Source organism: Mustela nivalis, assembly GCF_964662115.1.
Source record: "Mustela nivalis genome assembly, chromosome: 8".
In the NCBI taxonomy this organism is placed as follows: Eukaryota; Metazoa; Chordata; class Mammalia; order Carnivora; family Mustelidae; genus Mustela; species Mustela nivalis.
Genome location: NC_139027.1, coordinates 83,923,167 through 83,948,486, shown reverse-complemented (window position 1 = coordinate 83,948,486; position 25,320 = coordinate 83,923,167). Strand labels below are relative to the sequence as shown.

The window sequence follows — 25,320 nt, the reverse complement described above, 5'->3', positions numbered from 1 at the left end:
TCCTGTGGCAATCTCAGGGGGCTGAACGAGATAATCAGGCTTAGCAAATTGGGTTGACTAGACAATGAAATATTTATTGTGATTCCTACCCCCCCCCTTCTTTTTTGAAGTTCAAAAATCCTTGTCATCCCTGGGCTGAAGTCTGTGTACTTGACAGGAATTCACAATTAGATTAGAAGTGGCCTGCTACCATTTACTGATGACCTCAACCTGCGGCAGGCAGAAGGCAAGTGATTGTGTCTGCATACGGGCTCCCTTTAATGGAGTTTTCCCCTAATAAACCAGAGAAGTCCACGAAACAAAAGAAAGCAATCCAGAAAACCCGCCTGTGTGATGGTCTTTCATTAGTTTTTGGTGGATGGGATATTTTCTTACTGGATGAAAAGAGAGGCAAATAACTTCGATATGGTTTTAAAACAGACTTTTTAGCATGAATGATGTGTAGTCTTAAAGCTCTGTGTTTGAAAATTTACCTTGGATGTGTACCAAAAGCACATAGAGCATTGTCATTCAGTCCAAAATGCTGGTTTCCCTTTAGATATTTATATAACGCTACATCTGCCTCGTGTGTTTCGTGACCAAGTCCTCTCTTCGAGTTAGTTGATTAGGTCTTGGCTGTACCCTCAAGCCAGGTCACATATCAGGGGAGAAGCATTCAGATTCGTCATCAGAGAGGACTCAGCTTTCTGCCCAAAGTGGACAACTGTGTTTCTTCCATGCGCACACTAATTAGTAATCTGGAATCTAGAAGTTTCAATCAATCAGCAATCAACACTGATTACAGAGAGAGAGAGATGAAGGCTCCTCATCCGGGAATAAGATGATGTCTGCTTGGGGCCTCCCCTACCTGTCTTGCCCCAGTTCCTCCCATTCTCCAGGGGATCCCGTGCTGCAGGGAAAAACTCTAGTATTCCCAAACCTGCCCAGATCGCTTCTTCCTCCATGACTTCACACCTGCTGTGTGCCCCTAACTTTGCTCATTGGGCAACTTCCTGCATATCTGCTCTTGGAGACCCCCTTCTTCCTTCCTCACCTCCTCCTGGCTACCTTCCCGGGCCATCTACTTTCCATCACGCTCTGTGCTGAGAAAGGCATCTCTCCTTTGGCCTCCCATGGCATCCTCTTTGCTGTTCTACTATATCATTTTACTTCCTTCAACACCCCCAATTACTTATGGAGGGTCTCCCCTAGGGTAGGACCTGCCCAGATGGTGAGAATTTGGACCCAGTTCCTGCCCCCACGGGGCTCACATTCTGGTTGAAGAGAAAGATTATAAACAGGAAGAGGAAATGGTACTGGGTATGGTGACGAAATATACAGAGGTTTTTTTCTCCTGTCTGTCTTTCCCAGCACGCTGGGAGCCAGAGCAGGTGCTGGTGACTCTAGGAGGAAGCAGTGCCTTCGCGTACATGAGGTGTCAGGAGATAGGGAACAAATGAGCCGAGGAAAGGAGCATTCGGTGGACCTTTATCTGTGCTCCCAATCTTTCCCGCACTGCAGGATGTAAAAGAATCAAAGCTAATTTTTCTCGTGTTTACAGGTGGAAAGTTTTCTCGTCTCAAAGAATATCTTTGTGACCTTTTCGGAGATAATAAGAAATTTTCCCTCTTACCAGGAAACAGCAGCTGGTCCATATAGAGAGGCAGATTGCTATTAAACATCTCCTGCCTGTCATTGATTCATCATTCAGATAGATTACACACAAGACACGTAAAAAATGATGGTCGGCACCACAGGTTTTTTATTTCTATTAAATTCTATGGCATATGATCTTGAACAAACATTTGTAGTCAATATTTGATAAAAAGTCCGATTCAATCAAGTAAATAAAGCATTAGAAAAAATAATTTCATTCCTTTGCTAAACTAAATCCATTAAGACTCTAACACAAGTAGAATGGAGGACAAAGAGTGTTTAAAACAAAACAAAACAGTGAGACCCATTGTGCATTTGCATTTTGAAATTAATTGCTGCCCTAATTATTTGTCAGTAGAAGCATAAATTAAGCAAATATAACTTACGGTAAGCTTTTAGACACCCAGAGGATTCTCCCCTCAAGAGTAAATTGTCGGAAGGGTTCTGTGTGACGGTTTATTTTTGCTGTCTTTCCATGATCCAGGGAAGGGAGAAGACTGGAAATGGAGCGGTGCGGAGATGATACAGGGACTGCAGACGAAAACATCGGCACAGGTAGGTGCTTTTAATTTTCCCCTGTAAGGTGTGAGAGGGTAATAACAAATAAGGAATGTTGGTGCCAAAGGAAACCTTTGGAAACCCTACTGAAGTTGGACTTCCATGAAAAGCAAGTGACCCCAACATGGAACCAAAAGGTGAAAAACACCGGTAAGTGTGGCGTGGTTATTCATCGTGCCTTGCATAAATAGGATTGATTGGCTTGAGTATTTGCTCCATCTGGTTTCCCTTACACCGTGTCAGTGGAGCTATAGGCATCTAGCACAGCTGGAATATTTTTTCTAGCCCACAATCAGGCATACATTGTTGGTGATCTCTCTGAAAAGCTTCCGCAACAACACAATGATGCTGAATAACAAACAGCTCCAAATCTCAGTGACTGAAATTAACCACCAAAGTCTACCGCTCATGCTTCCTGGGCTGCAGGTCAGCCGTGGCTTGGCTGATTGAGGGTGGGTTTAGGTAGGTGACTGTCCTGCGGGTGGGCTCTGCAGGTGTGTGGGTTGGTGGGAACAACTCCTTCACCCTGCGCCTCAGTTCCGTTCTGTTTCATCTGACTCTCATTCTGCTGGGGTCATCTGAATTACCGGGCTCATGATCTTCTCACGGTAAAAGTGGAGGCTCTCAGGGGAGTGAGTGTAAACGTGCAATTCCTTACAGCCTAGGCTCCAAATAGGCACAATGTCATGTCTGCCCCCCTTTCATGGGCCGAAGATGTCCCATTGTCAAGCTCAACGCCGGTGGGGTTAGACAGTAAATTCTCCCCATGGAGGTCAGTGTGAGTGTGTTGGGGGGGTGGGGAAGTGACTATTTGCTGAGCGATAATTTAATCTACTGTGACTACACATATGGAAAGGAAGACCTTCATTTTCCGATCTGGACCTTTACACAGGAATTATTTAAAGTTTGCCTTAAACTACCCCCCTACCCCCTCATGAGTTATGTTAATTATAAATATGTTAGATTAGTTAGAAAGATCTTCCAGGAAGATAAAAATATGGAGGATTTAGACAGATATGTGAACGAAACTCTAGCAACAATGGCCTGATGTGGCCAACGGAGTCTCACCCTGCCGTATGAACAAGGGGTCTTTTGGATGCGGGGCTACAGGCGGCCTCAGTGGGCTTTGAGGCCATGCACTGAGCTGCCTGGTAGAGACCAGACAGCAAGAAATTTTGCCTCAGCAGATGTGTGCATGACTTCACTGCTCTGATTACAGCATCACCTCTCCCCTGTCACCAACTGGCAACCCACAGTAAAGGATGTTTTTCTGATCATTTTGCACTCATTAAATGCAGCTGTCACAACAGTGGATGTGAGGACGCATGCAAAACTTTCCTGCCACGTCAAAATAAAACTGAAGAGCTTTTTTTTTAAAAAAAGAGCTGAAACCTTTGAAGCCTATTCTCAAGGAATATTGGAAATATTGCCTTTCGTCGTTGACAATTGAAAGGGTTCCCTCACGATCCCAATTAAGCATTGGCCCAGGCTAAGGAAGCATCATCCGTCAAAATTTTGCAACAGAAAACATTGGGCCGAGCACCGGGGTTCAGTTCCTGGGTCTGAATGATCTAGGGGTTCCATACTCATGGAAGTGGCTGATCCCTGCTAATGATTTTAATGGGGCAAAGGAGTTCCCCGATTCTTGAAGAAATGTTACAAGATTGAAATAATCGGACGTCTCCTACATACCCCATCAGAGAAGTGGGGCAAACAAGTGGATTCTGGATCCATAACACAGACCTGATGATTAGACTCTCAGGGTGGAGGTGAGGGCCTTCCTTGGTCTTGGCTCCCTCATCAAAATCCATTTCACCGATCCACAGATTTGCAAAAAGGACGGCACCCTCAGTGATGTGTTCTTGATGGAGCATCTCTTGAGCATTGCAGTTCCTTCCCAAGTACCAGTCTTCTTCAAAAGTTGACTCTGGGTTTTGCTCTTCTGAGAAGCTTTCCATCTGCCCCCTCCGTTGGGGTGGTAATGGGGTCATTGGCTGTGTTCCCTCCATACCACTGCCCACCTATATTTCACAGTAGTGACCACTCTGTCCCTGTCGTGGCACCATTTGCTCATGGGTCACCACTTGACTGGGATTTTTTGAGAGTCAGGACTGGGTTTATGGTCATATGTGTGGCCCTAATGGAGTCATATGGGGCTGCCTGCCACCCCAAATGGTGAAGGGCAGAAGGGAGGAAAAGAGAAGAAGGCAGTCAATGGCATCAGGCAATTTCAAGGGGTGACTGGGCACACCTTGCCTCCAAATGTTGCTGGTGAAATCCGGTAACAGAGATATAGATATAGATATTTTGCCTCCCCTCCTCCCCTCTGGTGCACATTACAGGTTCCTGGGCACATGGGCAGTAATTCTTGGTTAAGTAATAGGAGAAGCACTTACCCCTGGGGTGAGTGTGTCCTTCAGGGTCCAGTCAGGAAAATTTACCTCACAAGATATTTCTTATCTCTGAGTCTCTGCGTAAGTTCACTTTTGGACAGAGCCTAAAGGGAGCAGGAGAATGTGTCCCAGCCCCACAACCATGAAGCAGAGAGAGAAGAGCTGGGAGCTTGGTGACAGGCACCACAAGAACCAGATGGCTGAACAGTTTGCAAAAATCGAGTTTGCTCCCCCATCACAAGATGGGACACACTGGAGTGACCCACTGCAGGGTCTGACCACCATGTCCATCGTTCTCACCTTCTCGTGATAGGTGGTGATGTCACAGGCAGCTTCAGGGAACAAAGTGTAAGGAGCTGAGATGCCGTCTTCTGCTTGATGCCACACTGGTGAGAAAGTCCAAGACCAGAGAGAAAGGACGAGTTCAAAGGAATCGTGGATGGGAACCTAGCATTCTCTGGTGTGTGGGTCGCCGTGCCTGTGCTGCTAGAGATCTGAAATAAGAGCTAGAGGACCAGGCAGAGGGTAAGTGGGCCCGGAGTTCGAAGAGTGTTTTGCCAGCTTAGGTGAACCCAGGAGGGTCATGGAGCCCCTTGTCCACACCACACTCTGCCTCGTCCTGAAGAATGAAGAACTTCTTTCCTGGTTGCTTTGTCTATCCGGGAGTATATTTTGACTAGATTTTTTTCCTAATTGGAATTTATGAGATCTACTTTATAAACACTGCTCAACAAATCAAGAGGGGGTTCACACTGCTTGTGTGTGTACTGTGTGCAAGCTAGCTCCTTCCCTTCCTTCTGCAACTCACCTTGAACGTCCGTCCCCTCCACGGAGGCCATCCTTTAAACGCCCACTTTGAAGTTGCTCTTCTCCATCACTCGCTACCTTAGGTGCTGGTTATTTTCCCTGCCTAATTATAATTTATAATTAGTTCCTTTACCTGTTGAATTATCTGGCTCCTCCAGAAGGGCAAGGCCAGAGTCTATATCCTGACGCTAGCACGGTGCTTGGCGTTTCATAGAAATGACAGATGAGCTAAATACTAATACTAAAAAAATACGCAGAGTGCGGAGTGGAACATTAAATAGAATCCACTGCTTTTTATCTCAGACTCTTAACATGGGGAGGAGACATAGATACAGAGGTGTACCAAAACCAGGCATTGCGAGACAATCCCTTTTTAGAGAGACACCGCGATGGATTCTGATAGAAAGCATTGCTGGTGACCTTGGCCATGGTGTGGATTGCACTGCTCTTCAGCTGAGGAGAAGGGTGAGCAGAGAAGCAGAGTGGGCTTGTGGTAGTGGGTTTGTAGCAGAACAGGACAGGCATCCCCTGACTCCTGAAGAATGGACTTCTCACTCACTGTGGTTTGACTCACAGAGGTCAAACTCTGGCCAGTGTGTGTGTGTGTGTGTGTGTGTGTGTGTGTGTGGTCTCAGCCTGAATCATCAGGTAATTCTGGTGTCATGGAGGGTCCAGCCTGTTTGAGGGGCAAGTTGTCCTAGGTATCTTCGGTCTGTCTCTCGGTCTCCCTAAAGTCAAGTGGACTGTGCTATTACTCTCCTCTTGGGTGGTCCATGGGCCTCTGTGGTCCTCAGGGAGTGACAGTAGCTTACACCCATTCCATGGGCAGCAGACAGTATTTAATTATATTATTCATGCCTATGACTCTTTCAACTGTGCTTTCTACATACCTTTCATTTTATTAAGAAAGTGCTCACAACTCGGTATCAATAGCACCATTTCTCAGTGTTTCCTGAAAACTCTTAATTCTGAGGGCTCTGGGGTGTGGCAAGACCAAGACTGGAGCTCAGAGGGTTAACAGTGCCTGCCTGGAAGGGGACCCTGGACCCTGCAGCTTATGGGAAGGAACTGGTCCAACCCTGAGAGTTCGGGCGGGCCACCACCTCGAGTTGGGGCGACCACCCGGAATTTGGGAGGCTTGAGAATTTATATTTTCATTAATGAATGCTTCAGAAAGTGTACTGTCCCTAATTCCCTTCCTTGAAAGATGGAAACTTTAATGTGCAGTTAATTAAATGTTGTGTTGATTTGCAAGCCCTGAGCTCTTAGGGGCCTCGGGAGGTAGAGGCAAGTTTAGAAATCAAACAACGGGAGGACTGGCTGTCCCTGATCTGACCACAGAGTGAGTGGTACTGTTTGCTCCAGATGCCCAGGAGGCATTTGAGGCGCCCCTGTGGCCAGGACCTGTGTCCTGGGTCCGGTAGTGCCCGCATGGTCTGTTTACTGTGGAAAAGAGCAGACCAGGGCCCGGCTGTTTTCAGGGGCATTCTTCCCCCCCCCCCCCCCCAGTGCTCCAGCACTTCTTTGTACTGAGAGGAGCTGTGTCATGCTAGAATTCTTTTCACAACAAACTAAAGAACCCAGCTGTGGCGCTTGGTGCGACCGTGGAAGCTGTGGGCTTGTGCACACGGTCTGGAATGGGGGGAACCATTTAGCTGTGAAGGTGGGCTCCGTGTCAGACACAGTGCCAGCCCGATTGGGGTGGGGGGGAGAGTGACTCCTGCTCATGGGGTGTCTGGGGCCCGGCATCGGAGGGCACTGAGGGGTTGATGGATATTCTGGTACTGAGGATTGGAGGCTGAGCAGGGCAAGGCCACGGAGCTCGCCTTCTCTCACTGCCGCCAATAGATGTAGGGGAAATGTGATCAAGAAATTCAGCGGCTGGATTTTGCAAGCGGAAGTAGGGTTCTCTCCAAAGAGCTAGCACCTGTTAACAGTGACAACCTTATCATCCATTTGGCCCTGGCTAAAGGCACAACTTCCGCAATTACCGAATGACATCTTGTAGGGTTATCTGCCACCAGAGCTTGCTTTCCTCGATACCACGCCTGGCAAGAACAAAGCACCCATACCTGATTAAGAGACACACTGATGTCTCGTTTTGGCATCCGAACTCCTCCTGACTTATCAGTCTTCTGGGCGGTCATCTTGCTTAGGGTGCCCTAGAAAGCTGGCAGAGTTTCTGGGATTGACTTTGGAAAGTGTTAGCGGTGCTACGATATTCTTATTATGAATAAAAATTTTAAACCCAAGCTGATAAACATATTTTTTTTCACACTGAATTCATCAGGAATACATTAACATTTTCTAAAAGGTAAAGACAGAAAAAAAATGAAAGAATTAAAAGGAGAACATTAGGATGTATTTGGCCATTAGGATCCCCGTTTCCATCAGCTGCTGTATGAGCCAGAACCTTACCCCATGTAACTCACACTCGGGGAATTAGCCTATGGAATAATTATCACTCCCGATGAGCAGAGTAAGAGCTTGTTCCCGTGTGTGTGTGCAGAGCCATTCGTCCTAAGGAAGAAATCTGGAGTGAAAGCTCACAGCATATTTTGCATAGGTCCTGTAAAAGGATCCAGGCAAAACAGGCTTTGCAACATTAGCTATGATCATATATGGAAATAGCAGTTACTTTCTGTGGTGACATATGGCTGAGTTGGTACGATGCCCAGGAATCTCAGTGTCCCCCCGCCCCAAGAAGGGTGAGCCCCGGCTTTATCCTCTGCCCCGTTGTCATCGGGACCAACAGCACAGGCAGCCTGTGGAGACATTGCCGGCAGAAGTGAAATCACGTACACCTGCGCCAAGACCAAAGCTGCTATTGGGCTCTGGCAGTTGTCAGGTGGACTGTCCCCGTCCGCGGAAGTGATTTTTCCTAAATCAGGGAAATTATGAATGGAGCCCATACCCATCTGCTTCAAATTCGAGCGTGGTGACACCCCACCGTCAACAACAACGATCAAAGCTCACTCTTCTATCGTAAGGGTGATCCTGTCCTTCCATGATGGGAATTTCGACTCTTTCTCATACTCTTCCATAACCAGGAAACTCACTTCCGAAATTTCTAACGTGGCCAGGCAAATAAATTGAGATTGGTTATGGAAGGGGCAGAGAAACGTGACCATGTGAGAGCAGGACACTCGTAAATTCACTCATTCATTGATAGGACCATGACTTGATTCAGTTAAGCGTCCGTGCGTGCCGGCTCTCAGTGCTGGGGACGCGAAGAGATCTTTTACTGCAGGGTTCACAGTGCCGTGAGAAGGACAGCGATTCCCGAGGAAGCTGCCAAGTGATGCACGCTTTAATTACAGGGTTGCCTTGACAAACCCCTTCCCCTTGGCTCTGGGGTGGGCCAGGAGGGATTTAAGCCTTCTAAGTGACCCCGATTGCTGGGTGCAGGTGGGGAGGACAGTGCCGCTGGGATGGGTCCATCCAACAAAGACCACTGCTCTGCTGCTTCCTAGCTCTCGACCCCTGATGGAGACCTGCAAATCTCCGCTTCCTCACTCTCCGCACAGAGAGGGCAGTGCCTCCTGTCGCCCGATGTGCTGAGGCTTCATTGTGGAGTTTTATGAAAAGAGCTTCATGGGCCCCTGGCTGTTGTGAGCGCTCAGGAGGGTCAGCGCCCTGTAACGGGGAGTGTGGAGCCGGGCTTGGCGAGGCAGCTCCCAGGGCTGGTTTGGGCCCCAATGGGTGAGTTCTCTGCAGGCGGAAGAATCTCCTAGGTTCGGGTTTTGGGAGGAATACTTTGGTTGGAGAGGTTTCCGTACATGAGTTAGGAGACAGAGAGACAGAAGGGTGGAGGGTGCTGAGCTGTGGCCAAAACCCCAGTCTGGAGGAGGCAGAGACAAACTGGACGGGCGTTGTGAAGGTCCATCTGCAGGGGCACAGGGAAGACACACCTGGAAAGTCAAATAGGAAGGAGGAATGAAGAGAGAGACACGGAGGGGAAAAGGGAGGGAAAAGGAGGGGAAGTGAGACACACATACACACACACACACACACTCACACACACACACACAGAGGTACAGAGAGATATATAGAGAGAAACAGGAAGAGAGACAGAGAGACAAGGAGAGAGGGAGGAAGAGGGGACATGGGGAGACTTTGGTGTTGAGGCTGAGGGCCATGGCACTGACTGAGAATACAGCAGGGAGGATGCTGAGTAGAAAGGGTGTAGGGGGGCGCCACCCCCTCCTCCAGAAGAGGAGCTGCCCCCTAACGGGTGCACAGGTGTGCACAAGGCACTTGGCTTACCCCCAGCTCCTGTCTGCCTGTTCCAGCACTCCCAGCTCCCCACGGGCGACCTGTTCTCGGCATTCGCCCAATGGCACTTGCTCGGGAGCTGTGTGCCCAGATCCCGGCGCGGCTCCCAAGGGTGTGACCGGCAGCCATCCATGGAGCAGAAGATGAACGCTACGGGGCTGGGGCTGAACTGAGTCAGGAGATGGAGAGCTCAGCCGCAGATGCCTATTGGCCGTTCTGACGGTGGGTCTGTGTGGGCACAGTGGCTCCTGCGGGCTCCACGCAGCCCCCACACACACCTGCTTCTTCCCTCCGTGCCCAGGGTGGCAGGTGCTGCCAGACTCACTCCTCATGCTCGCACATGTTCCTCAACACCCGAAGAGCGCCTCCTGTGCGGGGCTCTGTCTCCGGGACCAGCCACCGGGATGCCCCAAACGGATGGGGTGTGTCCGTCAGGAGTGGGGCCTGGTGTTCCCCTCCTCCTCCAACTGTGGCCTGAGGGGTTTGATCTCTTGCTAGAGAAATTCCAGGCAGGCAGCAGGTTGTGCGTGGAGAACGAGGGGCTCGTCCTCCCACTTTGAAGCCACAGCTGCTCTGCCTTCTGGCCGCGCTTCCCTCGGCCTTGGCTTCAGAGGCCCCGGGGAGCTGTTTTCAGGGGAGCAGCTCCAGGCTCTCCCACAAAAAACATGTTCCTGGGGAACATGCAAAGAGTGTGACCTCAAAGAAGAGATAAAGCTATTGCAGTTTCTTCTCCAGGCCGGTGCAGACCCTTCAGGGCTAGGATCTGCTAGTTTCTGTAGTGAGTGGTATGGCTTTAGCAGATGGGTCTCTCTGTACTTTGCCATGAACATTCACGGAGCACTTTGTATGGGGATGGGGCCTGGGTGGTGGCTGTCAACTGCGTCACCTCATCTAAGCCCCATGGTGAAGTCCTGTGAGGGCGGGGAGTACAGGGGTTCCTTGAATAACACGAAATTGAACTGACATGTGGATTGTTTTGGAAATTTTTTTGAGATTTGCAGCAGTTTGAAAAAACTCGCAGACCCAACTGAGTAGCTTAGAAATACCACTCCTCCCTCCCAATTAAGGTAAAGGTATTATTGTGAGAATGCAGTATATAATACTTATAATGCACAAAATATGTGTTAATCCATTGTTTATGTGATCGGTAAGGCTTCTGTCAGAAGTGGGCTATTAGTAAAGATTTCGGGGAGTCAAAGGTTATGTATGGGTTTTCTTTTTCTTTTTTTTAAAGATTTTATTAATTTATTTGACAGACAAAGATCACAAGTAGGCGGAGAGGCAGGCAGAGAGAGAGGAGGAAGCAGGCTTCCCGCTGAGCAGAGACCCCAATGCGGAGCTGGATCCCAGGACCCTGGGATCATGACTTGAGCCGAAGGCAGAGGCTTTAACCCACTGAGCCACACAGATGCCCCTATGCATGGGTTTTCCACAGCAGGAGGGGGTGTTTGTTCCCCTAACCCCCACATGGTTCAAAGGTCAGCTGGGTTTGAGAGTCTCTGTGGTCTAGGCAGGGGCACCAGAGTTCAGAAAGGTTAAATAACTGGTTCCTGGTCACACAGCTAGTCATGGCTGGAGATTTTATTTTTGAGAAAGAGAGAAAGAGGAGGAGAGAGAGAGCAAGCATGAGTGCTCGTGAGCAAGGGTGGAGGAGGGGGGCAGAGGGGGAAGGAGAGAGAGGATCTTCAGCAGGCTCCACACCCAGTGCAGAGCCCAACATGGGGCTCCATCTCATGACCCTGAAGTCATGACCTGAGCCGAAATCAAGAGTCGGATGCTCAACCGACTGAACCACCCGGGCGTCCCTGGAGATGGTTTTTGAACCCCGATCTTTGGATTCCGAGAGCAGAGTTCATTATATTATAGTCTATTGCCTCTTCCAGAGTTCTTCATTTTCAATGATTTTATTTTCCGCCCTTTTTGGGCACTTCAGCGAGTTTGGAAGTAGCTCAAGGAAGAGGCACTGGGTGGAGGGCGAGGCTAGTGCTAAGTTCATGGGCTATTTGTAAATCAAATGAGCCCTCTTCTTGCAGCCTAGTGGAACACTTCACACACCTGGAATATCTTTCCTCTAAAGCATGGACAAGCAGCATGCAGTCCTCAAGCTCTAGCAAGACAACCTTTCATCTAATAAATGCAGGTACAAATGCCTTAGTTCCGGCTGTGGAGCCCTTCAAATGCACACTCATGCCTTCTGGGGTGAGCTGGCCCTCCAGCTGTGGCTGGGCCTGGGAGCCTGGGGCTCAGGATGAGCTCTAGACAGATGCTCACCCCAGAGCTGTGACATCTGAGGTCATGCGCGTGTAGCTAGCTGGTGTCCCAGGAATGAGTCGGAGAGACACAGACTTTTCTCCTATCCACACACATCTTCAAGGAAGGGTCTGGCAAGACGTTCCCTTTTCACTCTTCGAAAAGTAGTTCCTGGAGCAGGACATCCCACCTAGAAATCACGTTGCCAGTCCTCCTTCCCTGTGTGACTGTCATACTTTTTGGGTTGCCCCTAAATCCTCAGCCAAATCATAGGTCCCCTCTGCCTCCACTTCTCCAGCGACCAGAAGTCAGCCGTGGATCTCTTTGGTGTTCCTGCCTTGGGGTTGGACTTTCATGCTTACTTATCCCTCCTTTGTTTTTCCCTTAGTATTTATGGAGGGAGAGATCATTCTTCTCTAAAGCTCCCCCGTCTGCCCTCCCTCATCACCAGTTCTTAGCGCACAAAAATGTGTTTAAAACACGGACAGTTTCAGATTCTGGATTTCATGCCGCTCTTGGCCAATGTCCCCTTCCCCTGGCCTGCCGTCCCAACAAGTCTTTCATGACGAGGGCAATAGTAAAGGAGTGTTTGAAGCTTGGGCATATTTGTAGATGCTGAAAAGTATTCTATACATGTACATTTATATATGGAATTCATAAACATACATATAAGTCTTCCCCCTGAATTCTATTTCATGCTTAAAAAAAGAGTACAAAGAGCCTCCCATGCAGAAAAGTCACTTCAAAGAGCCACTAGCTCTTGAGGAAGTTGGTAGGCTATGTGTGGATTCTAGAAACTAAGGCCGGCCTCTGTCCATGGGTTAGGAGGTATTGGGAGGGCTGCTTCCTCCACCCAGTGTGAAGGTGTGTCTCGTACCTCTTGCCAGTGGGAGAAGCTTCTTTTTCATCTCAGGGTCCTGGGTTTCATGGGACTGGAAGGTCCTAGTGGTGGGGACCATGATGGTCAGTAGGAAGCCACCAACCCAGAGCAGCTTTTTCCTTGGTTCCATTCCTAGGAGGGCAGCAATAGGCTTCTTCACCCTCCCCCATCCGTATCTCTTCCAGATACAATCTTAGCTCTAACATTATATCCTGAAAAATAGTGTTAGAGAACAAAACCCAGCCACTTTCTACCATGTCTGACCACTTCAGGTTAATGATCCGGGCTTGAGAGCATCAAGTGAAATTCACAGGAAAGTCACAGACGATGAGAGAGAGTCAGATCTTGTGTGTGTGTGTGTGGTGCTCAGTTCACTAAGAGGTAACTGGGAAGGAATCTGAAAACTGTTCAAAAGGGAAGTTGATGGTAACGTTTGCTTGTGAGGTCCAGGTTGCCAGATTGGCCTTGTCTGGAGTTAGATTTTGAGAGGCTGTTGTACTGGAATTTGCCACGTGAGCCAGAACCCATTTGCTGGGTTTCTCCCTCAAGAACTGCTACTGAGAGAGGTGAACCATGATTTGGTCAGGTGAAACTCATTGACGGGGTTAGGGTGAACAACACTCAGGGTCTTTGGCCCTCTGTGGGACAGACACTGAGTCTATGGTTAACTGAGGGGTGGGGGGGGTCATTGCTCAAATGGACGCTGTGGTCTTTTTTAGTAAGAGCATGGGAACTGGCATGACATTGAGGCGGTCCTGGGGAAGATGTGTGGGATGAGGGGACTTGGAGGATTGGCTCATTGCTTTCCTCTTAAGCTGACGCCTTAAGAGGCGCCTGATGGCAAGCCCAAGCCCGCCCACAGAGATGAGAACCTACAGAAATGGTAAAGCCCTCCAGGGAAGGATGGTGCAGCCGTCTTTGGCAACCTCTGCTAATGTCCTAACAATCCACATTGTCAGGACCTCCTTTCTTCCTATTGAACTTAAATTCTTCTCCCTCCAGTTCAAGCCACTAGCTTCTCACTCCCTACTAGATGGGGATGAAGAACAGCTGGTTACAATCTTCTGTGCATAAATCCACAGTTCTTTGAGAAATGAACTCACACATACACACAAAGCTCAGAGTTCTACCTTTAGGATTGTTTTTTCCCCTCTGGAAAATATTCTCCAGATTAAATAGAAATTAATTTTCAATTTCTCAAAAATCTTATTTCCTAGCCGATAGCATTTCCATATGGATATCTTACAGGAAAATAGTAGACCCTTAAGTTCTGGAGGTTTAGAAGTCTTGCCAATACTGCTTTTGCAAATATGAACTAGAAGTCTTCCTATGGAAAGACTTGTCATAAATAATAAGTTCTTGGAATGAAAGTGTCCACGAACTCAAGGGTTTGTGTGATGTTGTCTCCCTGAATCTTACGGCATCAGGAACTAGGGTTTTAAATTTGGAAAAATGTATGCTCTGTAAGCGGCTTGTACTGTGGAAGAGGATAAGCTTCAGGGCTTGGCTCTGCTCTATTTTTATTTCCATTATGGGTTACTTTTGTGTGTTTTGATGAGATTCTACTGATAGAGGAACCAGGACAGTCCAGGTCAACATTTGGCTTCTGGTTGGACCATGCTAGAAGCAATGGGTGTGGGGTGGGTGGGGGTGAAGAGTGGGGAGCGCCCACAGCAGTGGGCAGCAACACCTTGGTGCCTCTTCTTGGCTGCCCTCCTTCCTTTCTGCTCCCGACACTGCCCTTCACCAGGGCAGCCACCAGCAAAACCCAGAAACGAAAAGAAACCTGGAAGACACTTGGAGAGGTCACCAAGGTGGGTGCAAATTTCTTGGTGGGGGGAGTGGATTGTTTCTGATTTTGCTGCAAAGGCCAGAAGGTAAGAATGATAAAGAGAAGGGGAGAAGAAAGGGGGACCACGGTGGAGGGACGAGGGAGGAGCAGAGGGGGTGAAAAGGCGCCAGGGGAAGGGGAGGGAGAGGCAGGGAAACAGCTGTCAGTTTCTGGGAAGAGAAGCTGAAAGTTACAGTGATGTCTCAAGGCGCAGCAGCCCCAGGGCTGCTAAAAACTGGATTCAGCCCCTAAGCCAGCTGGCAACCCCCACGCCCTCCACCACCTTGCTCTCCTAGGCACTGGGAGTAGTAGCAGAGTCACACAGGGAAACTCCACTTAACACCGTGTCCTTAACGATTTCCCCGTTCCCTCTGTCCCATCCGGACAGAACTCGTTCAGGACCTCCCCGGCCTTCCCTCCATCTGGCTCCATTCCATTTCTGGCCCCTGTTCTCAAGCCCCAGCAGCCCTCCCCGGCTCACAGCAGCGCCCCAAACGTTCATGCTCTGGCTTCTAGCCCGCATCTGCCTCACCAGCTGCCTCTCTTGCCAACCGACCTTGAACCGGGTGCCTCTGCCACCCAGAGGTTTTGGTGACTCCCCTGGGCCACCCAAGCTTTTCCTCACAGCGTTGCACAGGTTGTGCCCTCCATCTGGAATAAGAAAACCGGGGAGCTCATGGGAGCACTGGCAGGGCTAGACTGTCACCCTTTGAAGGAGGCACCAGGATCACCTCCATTGTTCCAGAGGAGTAAACCGAAGCTTCTAGAGGTTCGCATCTGGCCTCTGGGAAAACCTATTAGATAAGGAAAGAGTGAGGGGAAAAAAGAGCTAGCACACATTGAGCACCTACTGTGTACCAGGGCTATGTCAGTCCTGGATGTATGCTCCCGATGCAAGATGCCACGACTTGAATGCCAAGCTGTCCCATTTTTCCAGAATAGAGGTTTTTGATCCGTGTTTAGTTAGAGGAGAGACATGCAGACTTTGTTAGTTTGTTTTTTATCTGGTGTGATAAGGTAAAGGAGTTTCTCTGTCTGCCTCTTTCCTCATTGTCAGTCCTTTTGGTTCCTTGGTTTGCAGCTGTTGTCTGTCTTTGAGGCTCACGAACTGTTTGCAGGAAGAGCTCTAGAGAATTTGGGAAGAAGGGGAGTGGGGAGGAGAGAGGTGCGTGGGTTTTCAAGAAGCCGGAAGACACAGGGAAAATAAAGGTGCTCTCGAGTGTGTCGCCTGCAGCCTTGTCAGGGAACGTTTCTGTACATGGTTCTTCTTCCCTCCCTCATGCCGAGCTGGCTCTTCATCATTTTTTAACATCTCTTTGGGGACAGGGACATGAAAGTGAACAGCAGGTCAAAGTCAGGAATTCAGGGTTCTGGGGTGGTCTGGTCTGATAGGCTCCCTTCGTCTGTGGCTATGCCCTTTGTGGGGGCCGGGGAGGCCGGTTCACGATTCTGGTCACATCACCGGCCCCTGGGTGACAGCATCACACCTCTATCCATCCATTTACATTTCAAACCAGCACCCGCCTGCTCTTGATTAATTATTCAGTAACGCTGGTCACTTGTGAGCTTTTCTGAGCTCCTATTTCACGTAAAAGGTCCACTCCTTTTTTAGCCAAATCTTCTTTCCCTGATCCTTGTGTAGTTTTTGAAATGAAATGGTACGCATTCCTTTTGAGCCCTCAGCACTCACGGATTGGCTCCTCTTCTTGGCAGCGGTACACCTGGATATTGGATTAGCGGGGCGGCGGGGGCGGCGAGGGGATCGCCCGTCATCGTCCCCTTCTCTGCCTACCTCTGACCTTGGCCAATTCCCCCTCACGGAGCTCCATTTTTTAATAAGTGAATAAAGGGGTTTGGAATGCTGAGGTTCAAGGTCTGTCTGCTCTCTCTTTAATTATTGAGGGCATCTAGGAGAAGTCACAGAGGGACATGGGCTTTAGAATTCAATGGAATTTGGGGTGTCTCCACTGGCTCTGGCACCTATTTGCTTATTTCTGTGAGACTTTGGATAAGTTAGGTCATCCATCTGCATCTTACTTTCTTTCTGTATATTTCCACCCTACAATGGGTTGAACAGGGGTTGAACAGGGAGGCATGAAGCGACACCGGCCACAGGTAAAGAGCGTGGACCATGGGAAGATGGCGTACTAAAGATTTAACATTGACCTTCGCAAGCAATGCAAATAAAATGGTTGACACAGAAGCAACCTTCAAGAACAGTTAGGAGGTTTCTTGTGGGGTTACCTTTACCCCAGGCAAAATTCTCACCGGTACCCACGTGGGGGAGTGGGAGTGCCACGTGACCAAACCACCTCAGTTCTCAGTGTTTGAAACCTGAGGTTTGTCCTCCAGACTTTTAAATTCTGGCTCTAACACTTATTAGTTGTGTGCCATTGGAAACATTTTATTTTCCCTGGCCTTAGTGTCATCATGTTCAGAATGGTTCTGATTCAACCCAGCTCAGAGGGGGATATTGTGAAAAAATTAAATGCAAAAGGTGGAAACACCTGGTAGATAGTAGGCCTGCAGCTGATGACTTCGCTTTCTTAATGTCATGATAAATTAAGGTCTGCTCATAAATGAGTTCTGGTCAGTTCTCAAGACAGAGAAGGAAAGTCCAGATTTTTCTGTTTTGTCACCAAAAGTATTATTAGGTTTTCAAGGAAACAGAGTGCATCCTTTATCACATAATAAAACTGAATCTACTGGTTTTCTGGCCAGGAAAGAAAATAAATAAATAAATAAATACAACTGACATCAATTCTCTGTGCGTCTTGTGTCTCCTCTCCCCGGTTTACAGTTTTCAGAATCCAAACGTCCATCTGTCTCGGAGACCTTTCTAGTCTCTAGAAAAGAAAACACTGTCTAGATAGAGTCGTGCTGTTTCATGCGGCTGCCTCGGAGCCCCCTTGCATGCTTCCCTTCTGCTGACAAGTGCACGAAGCCAGGATGCTGACTTATGGCTCCCTCTGCCCCCGTGGGTTAACCCCCATCACAGGCCACTCTGTGTGTTAATTTCATCACAGCCTCCCCCTGGCATTTTTGTGGTGAGAACACAACAGAGGACACGCATCTCGGTGTGCGTTGCTTATTGCCACCCATGTGGAAAGAGCAGCTAGAACATTGTGGACACCCAGGTCCTTCTTTCCACGGTGTTTATACAGTCTCAAATCAATCAGAGAGCTCCTGATCTATTAAGCCCATTAACGCACAGCACACAGTATTACCTGATGGAGAGGCCTGTGCTTGAGAACATTAAAATCTTGACTTAGTTTTCCAGTCCAGGCCCCCCTTGGCACATTAGATCTGAGCCACACACCTCGGATTTCAGTTCAAATGTCCTCTTACTCTGTAAGAGGCAGAGAGAGAGAGAGAGAGAGAGAGCGAGCAGGCTCCTGGGCTTTGGGCAATACTTGGCAATTAGTGCACAGATGTAGTAAAAGAACAACAAAAATGCATTTATTTCCCATCTCTAATGAAAAAGTGATCAAACTGGGGAAGTAAGACAGATTCTATTTAATTCTCAAGTAATTTCTGGGCTCACGCAGCGGATGGTGCGTCAGGCCCTGGATCTCTGTCCTGTGAAAGGTTGAGAGGCTGCCTGTTGGGGCCTCCCATCCTGCTGGGGAGAGACTCAAGCCCCAGCGGACAGGTCAGCTGGGACCTGGGTGGGAGGAAGGCAGAGTGGAGGGTGGAGTCTGGGGAAGCCTTCCTCGGGCTTCCTTCCTCCATGTACACGTGGCAGTCCCCAGAGCCCACCCTCCAGGGTTCCCAGCTCCCCTCCGCCTACTGCCCACACTCCTCACCTGGTCTCAGGTGCAGCCCGAATGTCCTTATTCCATGGCAGGTGCTTCAGTCACAGAAGTGCATTTGGCGACCCTCAGGACCTTATTTCTTCCATTCGAGACACCAAGAGCAGAACTACCCCTGCCTACTTCACAGCATGTGTTAAGAAGAGGCAATGGAATCCTACCGGAGGTTACTAAGAGGCTGAAAGAGTGTAAATACACAGGTGTTAAACAGAAATCCCTGCCGACTGAATAATAGATGGGTTGGAACCCCATGGCCAAACTCAGCAGCAGCCGGCAGTGGTTGTCCCTGGGGGCAGGGTGGCGACCTGGCCTTGTGGAGTCCCTTCCATCAGTTGGGGAGGATACTAGTAGGCGGAATGGCCAGGGCGCAGAGTGTCGCCTAGCTGGAGCTGCATCCCCCTCCCACAATCCCCTCCTGACCCTGGTCGGTTGGTAGCACGAGCCACTGCACCAGCAGCAGATATCCCTAAGACGCGGCGTCTGGTGAGGGAGGAGGCGGCGGAATGTGCAGGCTGGGCGCTGTCCACCTGCCGTTAGCAGTGACTCAGAAGGAAGACCGTTTTACATTGGGTGAGTCCAAGACAATGCTGAGTTCGTGGATGGGCTAACTCTTCTGCAAGGAGGGAGGCCGGAAGCCTTTTGTGAAGATGAATCAGTTTTCCTATACTTTCCCGTGGCTGCCCAGGGGGCCCCTTGGGCCAGCGCTGGGAAAACATGGCAAAACTCTGAAGCTTTGCCGTGGTTCCCATTGTTTTGTTTGGTTTTAAATTAAGTCCGTGACAATGGTTACGATATCCAGGCACGACGGACAATAGTCAGACTGACATTCCATCTTCATTTTGAAGAGCATTTAAGTGGGAGTCAGAGGATCACACTGTTAAAATAAGATTAATGACAGAATAAATGCTAACCTCCCCGATGTTGGGAAGAAATATAATGAACGGCCAAGGCTGGTTACATGGAAATGTCATCAGTGGCCACACAGGTAGAGAAAGTTACTACCATGGAGGACAAAGTTGGGCTGTGCAGAAAATGGGGTCCAGGGGTAACTGTAGCCTCAGCAAGATAAAGCTGATTTTTCTTTTGCATGGAAGTCTGGGCATAGATGGTCAAGGCTATGGGCGTCTTGCCGTCCACTGCTTCGTGGCTCTTCCTGGGGGTGACTGTGGCTTTGACTTGCACACCACCCTCTACCCTCCATCTCTTGCTGCTTCTTTCTCGTGCTTGCCCTTGAGCCTCTATTCTCAAGGACATCTCTCGGTCCAAGGGTGCAGAGGTAACACACCTGCACTCCTGCTGGCAAGAAAGAGGGCTGGGGAGGCTCTGGCAAAGGGTAGATGCCTGCTGTTACCTGTAGAAGGTTCCCAGAAGCTCCTACATGGCACCCTCGTCTACACCCTGCCTGCCCAGGCCTCAGCCACATGGTCACACTTGGCTAGCTCTGTCCTACAATCAGTGCTTTGCCAAGACCAAGTTCTACAGAAGAAGTGGAGAACAGAGAGTGGGGTACCCCTGGTGGTCTCTACCCATCATGTAATTTCAGCGCTTCTGGAAGGTGCCTTTTGCCTTCCCTTCCACGTAGCTGATGCCTAAGGTTTCTCAATTGTATTGAGTCTTTCCTTAAGACAAAGTGGACTTTCTTATGCTGTGATCTTCTCCAGGCCACTTGTAGGGCTCCCGGTACTCATTCTTTCCCCCAGTAACTCCCAGCCCAGCTGAGCTGGTTTCATGGTAATGCCATGTCTTCCCAGTGTCCATTTTAGGAGAGGCATAGATATTATTGCGGCTGACACTTAAAACACACTAGATCTTATACTCACAGTTTAGATTTTTTTTTTGTTTGTTTCTTTGTTTTTTTCTCATTTAGCCCCCAGCAAAGCCCCAGGAGTTGAGTGCTCTTAAGAGAGACGCAGACTTAAAGCCAGAACCCTCACTAACCCTGGTGCTCACCATCACAACCACATGGCCTCTCCTTTATCCCATCTGATCTCCAGGTAAGGGCAGGCCCTATGCTGATTCCAGAGAAAGAGGCACATTTCTCTGGGTCCTGGTTCCGAGTCTCAGAGGATGAGGAGTAGAGGTGGGGTGGGCAAAACCATACTAAAGATCCAAAGGAATGTAAGGCTGTTTGGTAAGTTCCCTAAGAGGTGAACGCAGGTGTACTTTCCTGTAGGTTTCAGGAGATGTAATGTTAAGGCACTAGAAGGGACACTAAAAAAAGAGACAATCGCTTTACTCCAGCTGCATCTCCTTCCCTCTGGTATACCTGGAGCCCTTCACCGGCCCCCGTTTCAGCACAGTGAAGGTCATGTCCCCATGGGAGCCAGCTGTCAGCAGGACTCCTGCCCCCGGGGATATGGTCCGACTTGACGGGAATCCTTATTCTTCGCTTATTTCTTAGCACTTATTTCCTCAAACTTCTTTTTTGCTTTAGTGCCCGGATGCTACTTTTTCTACGTTAGTGTTTTTCATCAAAAGTCACTCCTACCCATACAGTTTCTGAGTTTAGCAGATTTATCAGAGACTAGAAGGATTTTCAGGGAGATCTCATTCTGGGGTGAGGTCTCTGGCACAGCTGCCCTGCCTTTTCCCTCCCGCCTCTGGAATAACTTCAGCTTTATTTTTCAAACACATGATTCCCCTGCATTTGTGAATTTATATCCAACCACCAGTTAAGATTCCTCAGAAAAATGGATTCCTTCGGCTATAAGAGATGCTAGAGAATGAAAGGGTCCTTCCCTTGTTGCCCTTGATGTTTTGGTGGCTAGACGGATAGAGCTGGAATCCGTCTGTATCTTCAGGTAAGGAAGAGATAACATGATGCTCCCTGATGCTGGCAATGAAGGAGTCTTGGCTTGTCATGTGGGCTTGAAGGCAGGGCCTCGGGATCATGGTGAGTTTATTGTTCCTGAAGCAGTGGGACTTGCTGTAGTCTTCAGAGGTGGAGATCACTAACAATTTTGAAGGTGGTTGCCATGAAGGCATCTGTATGAGTTTGGTCATTGATGGAAGTGATGGAGATGCCTAGAGCTTTCCATATCTGGTCTCCCTTCATTCCTAAGCACATGGGAAGGCTCAAGCTGCTCTGAAACTTGTTAGACTAGATCTTCCCAATAGGCTTTGAGTGAAGAGATGTGTCATTTTTGGTCTGAGGCAGTTGAGAGTTTTCCATAGTCTTTCCCATGAGCCATGTGTCAAAATAATAGTGGAGAAAGATAAGAGGAGCCTAGATCCCCGAGAGGGTGGGTGGACAGGAGCCCAGCTGACCTGCTTTGGACTTTTCATGCACAAGACAGAAACTTCGCTCAGGGGATGGGTATTGAGAGAAACACCAACAGACAGAAGATCTCCTGCTATTTTGACCTTTGTTACCAGAGCATGGACTAGTTTGTCCTGAATACAGATAATATAGAATTTATATAGACTGTGCTCAGCTCTATATAAATTCCTCAGAATGTTCCTGGATGTCTAACAGATTCTAAGGTTTGGATAGTCAGGGAGATGTTTTGGGATGAGAAGAAAGGAAGGATTTATTATTATTTTTTCTCTCCTTAAGTGGCCATCATCTCAAAGACACTGGGGGTTAAGGTGGCAAGTACTGAACAGAAACACTAAGAATTGAAGAGAAGCACTGGATAGAACGGTTCCTGAAAGCCCCCTCAAGCCTCGGCTTCCCTAATTGATAAGCTGTTCTGGAACAATTCTGCTTGACATGGTGCCCTGGCAGGTTAGTAAAAAGGAGAATGTTGTGTTGAATCCATGTGTTGGCATCCCACCTTTCACAGCAGCTGAGAATCCAGGCTCTGTTTCCATGAGTAATCACCAAACATAGCAATTATACATATCACACGAGATGAGAAAACCCCAGGAGGATACTCTGTGTCCATTCCATTCAAGTCTGAAATCTATTGCAGTTATTGGCGAAGTGGCTCCAGCAGGGAGGTGGGAGAGGGGACGGCAACCCCAGAGGTGACTGAGGTAGCAGACAATTCGCACATTCCGCTCTTGGAAGCCCAAAGGGTGCTGAATACTATGCCTAATACGACACAAAGTGAATATTTACTTATGCAATGGTGACTCTCAGTTCAGAATGAACGTGTTCATTAGGCATAGAGATTGTTTGAAAACGCTTTCTGCTGTGCAGAAGTAGCATGTGAATCCTTGTCCATATCATCTCCAGCACAGAGAAAGGCTCCACCTACATATGGGGTGCGTGCCTCCCTGTGATGAGTCAAGTTTAATTCTCTGCCCTATATTCTCTGAAGCTCTTCCCGGAGATAGGGACACTCCAGCCACACAGTTGCAGCTGGTGACATCTGCAATCCTTCCTTTTAAGGATGAGGCCAAAGCGTTGGCAAGAAGGCATGTGAGCAATTCTACTCATGTGTATTATCTGTGCAGCTTCTAGAAAAGTCCTGATAGAAGGAGGCACTGAACTAATATGGGAATCTAAGAGAATATACTTCATTAAAGAGGAAACCTCCTTCTAACTCCCAAACAGAGCTAGAGGTTCTGTCTAACGAAACACTTCCCTTCTAATCTGACTTCTGGAGTTCCACCTTGGAATATGGAAAAGTGTCTCTAGAGTTAAGTACCTCTCAGAGAGAGAAAAGATTTTTCTTGACTCCTTCGACAAGGAGCTTCTGGCACTGTCACTGTCTTCAGTGACCCTGTCTCAGCTGGCGAATTCTCAAGTTCTCCAGGTGGGTGGGCTGCCAATGTTCACTTGAGAAAGTGAAAGGCTATTGAGAAAGGAGAGACTGAGCTAGCTTTCTACTTTTTTCTTTCCAGGATGCTCTCCAGGAAGATTCCTGTGAGCCTGACTCAGAAGAGCAGCAGTCTGTCCGTGAACCTGGCGAAGAATTTGATCTCGAGAATCAATACCCTCGAGAATTTGATCTTCCTTCCGCAAGAGCTTGTGATGGCCACGTTTTCCTCTTCTCTGACTTCTTATCAGCTTTTCAAATGGTGGATTTAGAAAAACTAGAGTTATTCTAGCATTGATTATGTGATCTCAGATTCTTACAAGTAGTTTTCCTCCAGATGAATATTGGGAAGAGTTTGGTAGCAAGCTATATGGTGAGACAGGAGACTGGAATGAAAGTCCAAAGGTGTTGTAAACTGGGGCAGATTGCTTCATCTCTCTGACACTTTGTTTCATCAGCTCTAGATTAGAATGTGGATTAAAATGTTTCTAACTACCAAAGTCTATAAATCCTGAAAGCTGTGCTCCAGAGGAGAAAACACACACGTATATGTATATTTATTCACTCTTTTTCCATGCTTTTGTAGACTGGTTCCAGAGAGTTCTGAATTCACCTAGTAATAACATTATCTTAATTTGGTATTGAAGACACAGTTTCAATAACTTAACCCGTAAGACTTGTACACTGGCTACTTCCATCCTTTCCCTAATAAAGTAGATTAATTAATCCAGGCAATTACTGTCAAGCAAAGGAGCAAGGTTGGACATTTTCTGAGAAATTTGGTGGTTATACATCTGATATGGTTAATTTGCAAGACCTTGGATGGAACATTTTAATTAATTATTTCAGTTATTATTATATTTAGATAGTGCTGGATGGATAGAAATCTATTAAAATGATAAAGTTTGGGTCAATTTACCAACGAAAAGGATGAACATCCTTCTGCCTTTTCTTTTTTCTCCTAGAACCATAGTGATTAGAGAAATTATATCACGATATTGGGCAAATAAATGTCAATCCCAGCCCAAAAGTAGTTTATGAGCAAACCATTAGAACCCTTTCCCAGTCAAATGGAGGCCTATTGAGAAGCAGTATGTAAATAGAGCAAAGCTTATGAAATGAAATTGACAGGATAGAAAATTTTCATAGACACAACCCGCCAACAAGGACTTTTCTTACACATGTCTCCATTACCTTGATAAGATTGGGAGGTGGCCAGTGGCTCTATAAATTTAAAGCAAAACGTGGCAATTAGGTCCTCAGGGTACATCCTTCTCCCTCCTTTATTCACTTCAGGTTCATTGTTTTGGATTTTTCAATTATATTTTTATGTTTCTGGTCCTTGGGGGAGGCTGAATATGACATTTTGACAGTGGAATCTGAAAGAGCTACAATTCTAGATTCTGTAAATACTTCCTGATCATTAAAAAATGTCTTAGTTTTAACTTTGATCACTGTCTCATTGGTCAAGCCCTTTGGATTACATATCCATTTTATTGAAATGTCAATCCCCCAGATTCACGGTCTAGAAATCTGCTTTTCAGAGGTTCAAACAGTGGGTGGTTTAGTTCATATCCTTTACCCCAAAATGAAAATTCTGGGATTCTCATCAGCCTTCTCCCAAAGCAGACCTTTAAAGCTTCCCCAACACATGTAAAAACCAAACTTTATGGGGATCCAAGGCCAGCCAGGAAATTTTAACAAAGACTAAATTTTAGAACAGCGAATCTTCAGTTGTGCAAAGGACATTGCTAAACTTCTGGGTTGGAAGGTATCCTGATCTACCTAATTCTATTTATGAAACTGCATATGTGCTTTGAAACTCCATTTAGATCCAACTCTTTCAGCTAGAGATGGAAACCATATGTGTGTCTAAGGCCCATATGTTAGGGCTTGGAGAGTCTTAGATTTTGTTTTGATTTCCAACGCAGCATCATTTTCAGATTTGGAGACATCTGGGTATGTCCTTGACCCTCTGTGTCATGAGGCAATATTTTTGTTATCCATTCTTCTTCTTCTTAGATGATTCCCATTTCCATATGCTTAGGAAGGTGTTGCGGCCTTTGGCTCTCAAAAGATCGCTTTAAGGGGAACAGAGAATCGAAGTAAGTATGTGGAAAATCAAGTTCACAGTCTTATACCTGGGTGAAATAGTATTTTGTTTATTGTTTAC

General features: G+C 47.7%; 1 long non-coding RNA gene across 8 annotated transcripts in view; it reads left to right on the top strand.

Moving 5' to 3' along the window:
• The window catches only part of LOC309870712, a 108,151-nt gene extending 83,559 nt beyond the window's left edge, over nt 1-24,592 (top strand). For 5 of the 8 annotated variants that reach the window (XR_014314755.1, XR_014314756.1, XR_014314757.1 and 2 more), the window contains 5 exons: nt 2,120-2,190; nt 20,309-20,435; nt 21,243-21,334; nt 21,998-22,168; nt 23,233-24,592. This is a non-coding gene — a long non-coding RNA (uncharacterized lncRNA). Of the gene's footprint in view, nt 1-2,119; nt 2,191-4,899; nt 5,112-20,308; nt 20,436-21,242; nt 21,335-21,997; nt 22,169-23,232 lie in introns of all 8 variants that reach the window. The other 3 variants (XR_014314761.1, XR_014314759.1, XR_014314758.1) reach the window with 3 other exon arrangements.
• The last annotated feature ends 728 nt before the right edge of the window (nt 24,593-25,320 follow it).